The following is a 13,021-nucleotide window of genomic DNA, read 5'->3' as shown; positions in this document are numbered from 1 at the left end:
TGATATCCGCAGTGGCCGCTCTGCATCAGGAGGCTTTAATCTGGCCAAAGACGTCATTCGCCGATAGGGCTCCGAATCCGGAGACTTATTTGGCCAATCGTGATATCCACGAAGGGCGCTCCAAATCATGAGGCTTTATTGGCGAATCGTAATATCTACGAAGGGCGCTCCGAATCCTGAGGCTTTAATCGGCCCATAGACGTCGTTCGCCGATGTGGCTCCGAATATGGAGACTTATTTGGTTAATCGTGATATCCACGAAGGGCGCTCCGCATCCGGAGGCTTTAATCGGCCCAAAGACGTCATTCGCCGATGGGGCTCCGAATCAAGAGACTTATTTGGCCAATTGTCCACAAAGGGCGCTCTGAATCCAGAGGCATTAATCGGCCCATAGACGTCATTCGCCGATGGGGTTCCGTATCCGGAGACTTATATGATTAATCATAATATCCACGAAGGGCGGTCCATATCCGGAGGCTTTAATCGGCCCAAAGACGTCATTCACCGATGGGGCTCCAAATCCGGAGACTTATTTGGCCAATCATGATATCCACGATGGGCGCTCCGAATTCGGAGGATTTATCGGCCAATCGTGATATCCACGAAGGGCGCTCCAAATCCGGAGACTTTATCGGCCAATCGTGATATCCGCGAAGGGCGCTCCTAATCTGGACGCTTTTTTCGGCCCAAAGACGTCATTCTCCAATGGGGCTCCGAATCTGGAGATTTATTTGGCCAATCGTGATATCCACAAAGGGTGCTCCGAATCCGGAGGCTTTATCGGCCAATCGTGATATCCACGAAGGGTGCTCCGAATCCGGTGACTTTATCGGCCAATCGTGATATCCACGATGGGCGCTCCGAATTCGGAGGCTTTTTTTTGGCCAATCGTGATATCCACGAAGGGCGCTCCGAATCCGGAGACTTTGTCGGCCAATCATGACATCCACGAAGGGTGCTTCGAATCCAGAGGCTTTTTTCAGCCAATCGTGATATCCACAAAGGGCACTCCGAATCCGGAGACTTTGTCGGCCAATCTTGACATCCACGAAAGGCGCTCCGAATCTGAAGGCTTTTTTCGACCCAAAGACGTCATTCGTTGATGGGGCTCCGATTGAACTGGATTTCATGGTGAGTAAACACGAATCTTTGCATTACTTACAAAAGTGGAAAGCGTACATGGTGAGCCATTCAGAATCAATATCATTCCCCACAGGTTAGGTTTAATGATAAAATTTGCGCAAATGCGTTAGAAGCAAGGCCGTAGGCCTACCTTTCCATCAACCGGCCCCCTATCATCTGGTATCGCCTAGAGCTTCCGTGGCTTATTATCAGGGAGGCATCCAACGTCAACGAGACTGTCTCGATTTGACACTTCAATGAAGCTGACCTGTGTCTCCGTTGGTGTCTTTTCAGGAAGGAGATAGCATGCTTGTGCAGATTGCCGGGAACCACGGATTTGCTCAACGCCGTGTTCGGTCGGGAAGCGTAGCAGCTGATGATAGGTGCTTGGCATGGCCCGAATAGTATGCAGCCAAGTTCGCCCCATGATGAGGTTATACGGTGAAGGGAGCTTGATGACCATTAATTCCACATCCACTGTTTGGGAGCCCGCCCGAATGGGTAACGTGATTTTCCCCAACCGGCACTCTGGATTTGCGTTGAAGCCGAATAATGGATGAGGAGCCGGAGACAGGTCTGATTCGTTGAAGTGAGTTTGAGGAAGGTCTTGTAGTACATGACCTCCGAAGTGCTTCCCTGGTCTATGAGGATGCGTTCAACGGTAAATCGATTCACGTGTAGTTCAATGACCAATGGATCAATATGTTGATAAGATCGGAATCGTTGAAGATGATGCTCGGAGCTTCGTGGGGTTGTTTCGCTTGTGTGCGCTGCTTCTGGGGGGCTGAATGAATTGAGTGTATGGTACATGGCATTGGAAGGCCGTATATCATATGTATTACGCCGAGGGGAGGTGACTCTTGCCGAAGGGCAATAGTTTTGATTGTGCTTTTCCGGACGTGTTGTTGGAGCCAACCATCTTGCACCAATTCCTTGAGGTGGTCTTTCAAGGCATAGCAATTGTTCGTATCATGACCATGATCTTTGTGATATTCACAACGCCTGTCTCGCCTTCTCGTGTCAGGAGGTCCCACCATCTTGGACGGCCATTTGAAGAACAGAAGATGTTGGATTTTGGTCATAATCGAGCTGATTGGCTCTGACAGCTCCGTATATTTCTTGTCGGCGTGCTTTGTGCGCCTGCTATCGACCTGCAGTTGCTCATTTTCCTGGTGCGAGCATTGATTGGTAGATCGGCGGGAGTCCCGTCTCCTATCTGTTTAGCCCGCTGTCGTGGTTCAGGGCTCTGAGGTGGTGCGGAACTTATTAGCTGAGCAATCTTGAGAGGGGCCATTTTGTTGGCAGCGTGTCCGGCTTTAACCCGCAAGGCAGCATCTTCCACTTTGCAGTATTCCTCTACTTTCTTCATCAACCCCTAGACTGTTTTGGGGGGTCTTCTAGTCAAGGAACTGCGGAGGGCACTATCTGGATGTAATCCCATTTTGAAGGCGGTGATGGCCATGGAGTCGTTACAAGCATCGTCAACAAGATTAAAGCATTCCCAATATCGTGCCGAATATGCTCTTAGTGTTTCTCTTGGCAGGATTTGCATTGCCCAGAGAAAGTTGGCTTGCTTCGGTTGGACTTCGTTGGTGATGAATCTGGCCCTAAAGGATTTTTGTAGTTGGTGGAAGGTTTTGATCGAAGCTGGCTCCAGTTTATAACACCACCTTACCGCCAATGGTCCCAAACTGTTGGGAAATATTTGGCACATGAGGGCCTCGTCGTCTGCATGCAATGTCATGGCCTACTTGTAGTGGCAGATGTGGTCAGTGGGGTCTGATTTGCCATCGTACAAGGTGAATGATGGTGCTTTGAATTTCTTGGGTAGCGCAGCCTTCACAATCCGTCATACGAGGGGATCGTGTTGGTCTTCGTCTGAACTGTTCCTTCTTCGCTTGTGCATTGCACGGGGACTTTCTTCAGAAGAACTGGTGGTTTCGTGTCGTCCCTTCTTCCTAGGCTTTGGGGATAATGAGTCGAAGTCGCTATTAGTGTCTTGTCGTGCTCGAGGTTGTCGACCACCTGCCTTCAGAGGTTGTTCTGGATTTGGACAGGCAGCTTGCTTAGACTTCGCCATTTCTAGGGCCAAATCTTCACGAAGACGTTCGTTCTCAGCGATCATGTTTTCTAACATCTGTTCATTTTGCTTTGCTTGTTCCATGATCGCCTGTATTGTCTCGTGCTCCGAAGTCGAGGGTGAGGCTAAATTCAAGGCACGTCTTGCGGCGATAGTCTCTGTTCCAAGCAAGTTTGTTGGAGTGGTTTCCTCTTGGGGTATAGGGTCGACGGTGACTGTCGGAGGATCTTCCATCACGCTCGCCATGGATGTGCTTGAGTATTCCCACAGACGGCGCCAATTATGGAGAAGTGGTTTGGAAATACTCTTCTGATCTTGGGGAACGCTCGAGATCCTCTTCCGGTCACCCGAAAAGGAATATGCACTCCGGCGGGGGTGCCGGAATTAGCACTCGGACGGACAAGTCAGTAACCACACTCAAGAATACTTCTATTCTAAGTTAAGCACTACAATTCTCATATATCTTTCTTAGTCTGTTGTTCCTTTATTTATACTTGTTTCCTGGGCCTCATGGCCAGGCCCACTTGTCGCTCATCGTCCTCTTATTCACTCAGCTCCATGATTCAGTATCTGTTCGGCCCATCCATTGTATTCGGCATCCTTATTGTGCAGAGTAGAGCCGTGTAATATATGTCTTCTAGAGTATGTTTCTGATTATTCCCATTATTCAGCTCCCACAACTATTTTTACACTTTAGGGGCTGTTTAGGGGTTGTTTTAATTTATTTAAATAGCTTGTGCTTTGAATTTCTAGCTTGTTGTGTTGTAAGTCCTTACGGCTTCGGTTGTTTAGGCCTTAGACACCGAGTCATTTGAGTTGATGGCCTTTCTTTATTTAGTTTTCATATCAAGTTTTCATATCAAGAGTCTCATCCTAATAATCAAGTTCGCATGATCATTTATGCGGCCTCCCTCATTTCTTCTTTTCTTTCATTTAAGAGATATTTCAAACGATTGATCGTTATTCAAGGCATGAGAAAGAGACCTACGCTCAATGGCTTAATCTCTACGGAGGTTCATCGTCAAGGCGTAGTCTCCCTTTTATGCTATGAATCACTTCTTGATTGACATTTCTTCTCATTTAGTGGACTTAACCATCACTTTGGACAAATTAATTAAAGAGTGGAAATGAGTAATAAAATTGGCATAAAATCAATGAAACCGACATAAAGAAAATGAATTAGATTAGTTGCATTCGACTGGATGTTATGCCGAGTCCATCGCTTCAATGATCGTCGCTTATCAATTCACAATATTTTGATGAGTCTTAAGGCGAGTCTACCTCCCTCTTTGAGCTATATTCATGATAGGAGGGAGGGGTGGTGGTTTTCCGTTGTATTTATTCAATTTTGTTCAAACATGATTGGGATCATCAAGCCATCAACTTGTGCTTATTGGTGGTTTCGGACTCGAATTGTTCTTCTCTTGAGTTTAACATGACAGAGAAGAGCAAAAGGGACAAACAGGGCCTAGAAAGGCTTTGTTTGCATTGTCCTCATCTCAGAGAACAAAAACATTTTGGCATGAAATAGGTATGGAAGATCCTATGGTACATATCCAGCTTTTCTTGGACGTCCTGAAACCAATGGGTCTGACTAAGCCTCAGAAACTCTCTCCGTATGGAAGAACCTTGTCGGGTATATCAGCCATTTGGTACGCCTTTGGCTAAGGCATTTGTCAATCAGTATTCTTACAATACCCAAATTGAAATGACCACCTAAGAGCTTGAAGCAACTCATCAGAATCCTAAAGAACCTTTTATGGAATTTGTTGCAAGGTGGAGAGCAAAGGCAACACAAATGACAGATCGACCTTCTGAAATGGACCAAGTGTGGATAGTGGTACAGAACCTTGAGCCAGATATTTCACAAAAGTTAATAGTCGCTCCACTGTTCACTTTCAAAAAATTTGCATGAATTAGGGGTTCAAATTGAGAGTGCATTCAATAAAGGGATTATTCCCAGAACAAGCGAGCCAACAAGGAGAGTGTTTTCTGGGAGTACTGATGCTAGTAGTAGCACTATTCCCAAACCCATTGAAATCAATACCGTTGCCACCAATCCACAAACTGTCGACCCATTTGCCAATACCAACCCACAAACATCCAGCCCAACCCAAGCTTAAGGCTAAACTTTCACCCTCCTTCATATGAGCATAACTACCGCACTACAAGTCCTTATGGAAAAAGGGTATTTCAAACCCCTTAATCCCTAACCTCTTCCTGACCCATTTCCTGCAAGATATAACCCTACCAAATATTGTGCGTACCACCAGCAGCGCGGTCATGGCACCGATCGTTGCTACCGCCTTCGTCATGAGGTTCAGAATCTCATTGACAACCGGACGATAACTCCACCTCAAGAACCCAATGCAACCCCCAACCCACTTCCCATAAATGACCACATACCTCTTCTTCCTCAAAATCTAAACCTCATTCATACACTACCTCCTACCTTTGACCCCAGTAAATATATCACTCCATCTCATTTGCCCAGGCCAGAGGTGTTTATTGTTGAAAGTACTAATTTGTGCATAATGGATACACCCACTCCGGTTCGGACACATCAAGAGCGCCAAATGGCCGAACCCACTACTGCTGAGATGTTGAGAGTGATTGAAGACCTTCAAGGAATGGTGGTAGATTTAACCTTTGGGGTTTAAACCCCATCAAAGGATTCTCCAATCTTGGGACAAGCTAAAGGTGGAATGGGCCAATCAAAAGCAAATAGGCCTTGCCCAGATATAGCCGTCCCACTTTTTGACAGGGCTGAAACAAGTGGAAACAACAAGGTCGGGCAAGTATTGATCCCTATGCACATCTTCGGTGGGCAATTGAGACTTTGAAGGTCAAAGGGTTGAACAAGCAGCAAATGCTCACAGTTGTTGCAAAGACAATAGATGACACTTATGTCACTCAGGTTCGGAGCATTTTGAATCAGGGGCCAAACAATGAGAAGAGACACTTTACCAGAAACTCCCATCTTGATTCCAGTCCCAAGCTCATAAATACCCAGCCAACACCTGCTAATCCATTTGCCAATGTTTCTAAATTTGATGCTTCTTCCTCCCAAAAACGAGCCTTCGCCCATCTCCATGTGAGGCCAACTCTTGCATTGAAGGTACTGATGGAGAAAGGGCATCTCAAACTACTCAATCCTCGACCTCTCCCTAACCCTCTCCCACCTAGACATGACCCTACCCAATATTGCACATTCCATTAGTAGTACTGTCATCATATTGACAACTATTTTCGCATTCGCGATGAAATTCAAGACTTGATTGATAATAAGGTCATCACCCCACCAAAATCCAAAGTTGTCAATAAACCTCTCCCTAACTACAATAGATTGCCACCCCTAACATAAATCCTATCCATGGTTTGCCAACAACCAACATTGACCCCAGCTAGCACGGCCAAGGAGATGTATGGGAACAACTAGGATAAGTGTGAGGCTCAATCTGTGAGACTCAGTTCGAAAGGTTGAAATGAATCCTACTAGGTGTGGATGTTAGTATTGCTAAATTAAAGGCTAGTTTGAACCCTCCCGTGGGCTACTTGAAGTTGTTTTTGAATTCTACAGATGAATTTGGAGAATGAAAACCCCTTTTGTCTCCAGGGTGCTGATTTTGTTTTGAGTTGTGTCCTACAAATAGTTGAGTTGTGAGGTTTATTTTCCTTGTCTTTTTTTACGATGTTGCGTCAGTTGATCATTTTGTTGTACCCTCAAGCCTTCGTTTTTCTAAATAAGAAAGCAGGAGTCAAGTTTTTGATCATTTTGTTGTGCCCATAGTAATGCAAGTGTGACCTTTTAAAAAAAATAGAAAAAGATTTGAATATATATTTTTGAATGAGATTCTGTTAATAAACTCGAGTGTTGAGAAGGATCCCCTAAATGGTTTGAGTGGATTTTGAATTATCGGCGCAAAGTCTTTCATGATCTCAAAAGTTTAAGCTGTTTCTTCAACTGTTTCTTCTACAAAACTTGCGAAGATAGATTTAGAATTGTGCCTAGGGATGCTCTTCACCTGTAGGCGATCATTTTGGCAAGCACAAGACGACTTTCAGCCTTCACAAACATAGAATTTCTCCCCCTGGTGTTTTCATTGCTTCAAAAAGAAATGGATAAAAGAAACCAAAAGAGGAAGCAAAAAAAAAGCAAGAAAAGAAAAGAAAAAGAAAAAGAAGAAAAAAAAAAGAAAACGAAAAGGGAAAAGAAGTCAACCATCAAGCCAAGGGTATTCATTGAAATGAAGTCCAATCAACTGTGAGGAAGGGAACTGATGTATGAATTCTGGAGAGCCAATGCGAGGAAGCACCATGAGAAGAACCAACTTTGAAAAAAAGAGCAACAGAAAAGAAGAAGACATGTATAAGAGAATGAAGAACCAAGCTCAAATCAAGGTGCAGCCAATTCCAGTATCAAGGCAAGGATGACTATTGATCAAATTCACTGCAAATGTTGTAACGCTTTCCTTGAGAGGCTTGCTAGGCCGAAACCCTAAAAGGGTCACCTACGCAAAAGGTAGAGCATGAAAAATAAGAAATCAAACAAATAGAGCTCGGAAAGTTAAAAACCTCGAAGGGGCAACTTTGGCAGAAGTTAGAGCGCAAAAAGAGAGTGTCAAAACCCGAGTGAACCTTAGCCATGAACTACGTTGACCTAATTCCCATTCTTGGGATACGTAGGCAACTTCATCCTAAAGTTCGATCTCAACCATATCCATCTTGTTTGTCTCAACCCATTCATCTTGCCCAGTTCACGTCGTCAGTTTCGCATCAATCCATGAGCTACACCGACTGCTGTGCATATCATACTTGTGTTGGGTAAGAAATAACTAGTTTGAATCAATAAGTGGAGAAATTTAGAATACTTAAACTTATCAGTAGAATCTCTAACATGAACAAAAAAGAATCGAAACTCGGGTTTTGTGAAATTGATTTCGAAAGGGAACACTAGTAAGACTAAGGGCACTATGAATGATCAGTCACCTTGAGCCTTTTTTCGCTTTTAAGTTAGTTGTCAGTTTTGTGTGTCGTACCTAGTATTTGTCTCAGTCTGCGCTCTTCATCAAGTCACCATAACGTGTTTGCCGCTCAAAAGTGCTTTTTATCGAGTCACCATAGTGTGTTTGTCACTCAAAGTTCAACAGAGTGGCATCGCCAAAATTCCAAACATGAATGTTCACTCCAAACTCAAAAACAAGTCCGTGTGTGGAATTTATAAACAAACTGAGAGTGCCCATACAAGGGGCATTGCATTCATGATCATTGCAAAGTGTATGGGAGGAACCTGTCACAATAGGGGAAAATGGAGTAGATTCACAACATGCTGGGACAAAAGAGAAGCATCAGTCTGATTGGTTGGCAACTATTCTAGGATCTGATGATCCCCATCACACGTGTCTGCATAATATCAAAAAGGTGGCCAGTGATTGGACACTAAGGCACTTTTTAGTATATCTGACCGCACCATCCATCGAACAAGGGGCATGAACCCAACTGGTGGCCAATGTGTGACGACCGCACCTCGTATAATATTTTATATTTGATTAATTACGGAGATTTGGATTTTAATTAGTCGTTACCATGATTTAATTTAGGATTTATGAGAATTATGGAATGTTATTCATATAAGATTTTTTTAAGGATTTATTTTGGAATTAGAAATTGAACGTTCAAAAGGCTTAAGGAGGTAAAATTGATTAGCTCATTCAGTTTAATTTCAAGTATCGGACCATATGAGAGTTTAATTAAATGTTCGATTAAGTTTAGTAAAATTGAAATTTGATTAATTAGGTACAAATTTGAGTTAATTAAGTTAATTAAATTATGAGAATTGAGAATTGTGATTATTGTGAATTAAATTTATTTATGGGGTGTCCAATTTGAATATGTAATTTATTGACGGAAATTTTGAGTCTGATTAGAAATTGAAGGCCTAAACAATTTGGGAAATCAAAATTGATGATGACAATAAGTTTAATTTAATATTTGGAGCCTTTTGAGACTTTGATTAAAAATTTGATTTAGAATGGTAAAGATTAAATATAATTAATTGGGCCTTAATGGAAGTCAAATTAGACTAATTAAATCATGTAGGAATTGTAATTAGTTATGATTAATTAAGTTATGTGCTAACTATGATTAATCTTGACTAAGTGATATTTAATTAAGCTAATGTGTAATTAGTGTGCTAAACTAATCCTAACATACCACCACATGGATTATTTTAAGGTGCACAAGTGTCCCACTATAGACACCCCATTTTTGACCGACCTTAAGACTCAGACGTCATTGATTGAGCACTCGGTGATGGTGCATGTTCTGCTTGTTCTGAGATTTCGAAGTTTCAGCTGAGAGCCTCACCTCCAGACCTCGGGACCCTTTTGTACTTTGACTCGGTCCGCGAATCAAGTCTTGTTTTCTCTTCCCGAAGGAAGGGAGAGGTCTTGTAGACCATCTCTCAATGGTCGTAGACAACTTTTCGTGGTCGTAGACCACTGTTCCCGTTTGGAGACTAGTTTTCGATTTTCGGAGCTGTCGGCTGCGCGCCTCGGCTCGGGACTGCTTAACATTCTCCGTTTGGTATGATTTTTGGAACACACCTTATTTCCTCTATCTAGAGGGACACTGTGGTCTGGGAGACCACTTTTGTGGCCGTACGCCACTTTTGGTGCTCAATAGCCAGTTTTCGGGGCACCCGGCCACGCGCTTTGCCCCCTGAACTCTCGTTTTGCATCCGTGTTGGTTCATTTTTGGCATGAACCTTGTTTTCCTTGTTTGGGAGGTGGTACAAGGGTGGGAGACCACCTTTTCTCCTTGGAGACCACTTTCTCCCCGCCAGCCGATTTTCTTGTCGGGAAGCTGGTTTTCTTGGTCTTTGGGCCACATTTGCTGGTCTCCCACCACACCACTAGCTTGCTTTCAAAGTGGAGACCACCAATTGGAGCCACAGACCAATTTTTTGTGTGGGAGACCACCTACCCTGGTAGGCCGACTAGGGGAAGTGGTCAGCTGACCACCTTTTCTGGTCGGCCAGCTCCCTCTTGTTTTGTCTGTTTGAGTGGGTGCTAGCTGTGCCAACTAGAAGGCACAGACTGGATCCTCCATACACGTGTATGGAGGATCTTGAGCCTTGTTTTTTAGCTTCTTCAAGAAGCTTTGGCCTTGTTTGTCTATAAGAGAGGCCCTCCCCCTCCTTGAACCAGGTTCAGAATTTCTCTAAGGCAAAACGATACATATCTCTCTATATCTCTAAATTTTGGCTCATAAGGTGCATTATTCTTGACCCTTTTACACTACACCTCATAGCCATACACTTCCACCATTGATTTGAGGTTCTTGGAGGTTGTTTTTAGAGGTTAAAGAGCTGGGTTTTAGTCCCAAATTTTGTTGGTTTTGCTGAGCTTCAAGGGTAATCACTTTTTCCTCTTTTAAGCATTATTTTGATCCTTCTGTTAGCCTCATTTGTATGCTTATTTGAGCTTTGTTGTCAACTAAGAAAAGGTTCATATTTAAGTAATTTTCATGTTTGTTTAAGGCTTTTTTGGTGTTGGGGATCATCTACCCTCTTGCATGCTCTATTTAACCTTGTTTTGAGCCATGCCATGAGACCTTTGTATTGAGCTTTGCTTGGCCCTTTAGCCACTGAAATCCAGCGGATTTTTAGTGGTTGGCATGTGGTTTTGAGGGCCAAAATTAGAGAGGGGTGACCCTCTGTCTTTTGGCCTTGTTTGTTTGCATTTTTGGCTTTCCAAGGGAGCATATATTTCCACACTTCCTAGCCTTGGTTCAGGCCCTTTTTAGTGACTTTTAGGACCTTCCTAGACTCTGTCTATGGCTGGTTTGGTCACCTTTTGTTTGCCTCTTGCATGTGCAGAACAATCCCTTGCATAGCCTAGCAAAGCAACACCTTATTCTTGCATGTATTGGTCATGTTTCAGTGGGTTTTTGGCCATCATTTGGCATGCCATGATTCTATTTTTGGCTGGTTTGGTAGCCTCTCATATGCTTCACATGCTTGTAGTGTAAATCATGCTCACTAGCTTCATGTTGTTTTGGCCCTCTATGCTAGAATATTTTGGCCATGCTCCAAACTGATTTTGTTCATATTTTGGGCTGCCTTAGCTCTATTTTGAGGTCCCTTGGTCGAATGACGCTTGCCATGTATGGTTGTAGTGTAATAGCCTTGCTTAGCCTTGAGTTTTGAATCCCCTTGCATGCTTAACTTGAGGTGTTTGCATGTTTTAGCATCATTGAGCATGATATTTCAGAGTTTATTTCTTGGCCATATTCTCATGTTTGTCGCTCTTTCAATGTGTTTGAGAGTTGCATCAATATACCCCATTTATGAGCCTTTGCATTGAGCTTCATTCTTATGCCTTTCTAGCCACCATCTTGGCTCATTTTGCCACTGTTTTGGGCCTGCTTAAGGTCTATTTGGAGTTGGTTTTGTCATTTGAGCATCGTCTTGCATGCCTCTAGTGTAATGTGCTTCACTAGCTTCGGTACTTAAGCCTTTCAACATGCATTGTGTGAGTTGTTTGCATGATTCGAAGCCACTTTGTATGTCATTTCAGAGCTGGAACATGTGTCATTGTATGCCATATTTCATCCTTTCAATGCTTTTGTAAAGTTGCATTTTGTGCCCTTAGGCTTAGGTCGTTGCATTGTGTATGCTAGCATGAGTTTTGGAGTCTTGTTTTCATCATGTTAGGCCACTAATTTGGGTGTGGCTGAGGCCCATTCATTTTGGTTTAAGTCCATTTTTGCATTGAGTATGTCATTGTATTCCATAGCATTGAGTATGCCACATTGTCGCATGATTGATCATTGCATTGTGCATGCCTTATTCATCTCATTGTGTATGTTAGTTCTTAGGTGCATTGTGTATGCTAAGTACCACGTGCATTGAGTATGCCGTTGTTAGTTCATAACATTGTGTATGCTAGCTGCATGCTTGCATGTCATCCTTTGCATGTTTGCATCACTTAGTTGCATAGCATTTAGGTTGCATACTTAAAGTCGCATTGTGCATGCCATTGTTTGTTACATCGTGTTCGGAATAGGAGTTAGTCCGAACACGGGAAACGAGGGATATTTCGTACTCAAAGTGACGAAACGTGCCTCGATTCTCGATCGCCGACACTCTTGACTACCCATGACGGAGTTGTTGGCTTTAGGTGCTTGTATGTGCATTCATTTCACATTAAGTCGTGCAATTTGACTCCTCGGCCATCATGCATCGAGATGCGTGACCGGTGGCCCGAGGGTCGAGGACTACACTCCCTAGAGCTTATACAATGACGGTGAGAGTGGTCATCCACACATGTGTTGCAAATACCTTGTCGTGCCTCTCTCTTTCCCTTTGTTGCAGAAAAACAGAATCCAGGAGAAGAAACTGGTCGGCCGACCAGGTTTTCTGGTAGGCCAACCACCTTCTTTGGTTTCCACCACAAAAGGTGGTCGGTAGTTGGTCTCCTATGCCTATAAGTTGGTCGGCAGCCTTCCCACAGTTTCCCGAGGTGGAGTTTCATCTCTCTGGAGCTTTGTGCAAATTTCTGAAATCAATTGCAAACAAAGGCAAGCCGGGGGATCGCGATAGATTTCCCGACAAGGCGACTCGAGCATGCATGCATCCTTTATCATTCAAGGCAGAGCTGAGGCAGTCCACATTCATGTAGTTTGCATGCTAGTTTAATTGCTTACTTAGTTAGTTTGTTAATTAATTAGAGTTGTGTAATAATTAGCTGTAATTTATTATTCATTTTGGTTGTGTAATAACTAGCTTAATTAGATTAGCTTAGATTAGCTAGTTGG

This window comes from Camellia sinensis, chromosome 14 (genome assembly GCF_055761805.1).
Source record: "Camellia sinensis isolate YWXY chromosome 14, ASM5576180v1, whole genome shotgun sequence".
NCBI classification, from domain to species: Eukaryota; Viridiplantae; Streptophyta; class Magnoliopsida; order Ericales; family Theaceae; genus Camellia; species Camellia sinensis.
Note: the sequence above shows the minus strand (reverse complement) of the source record.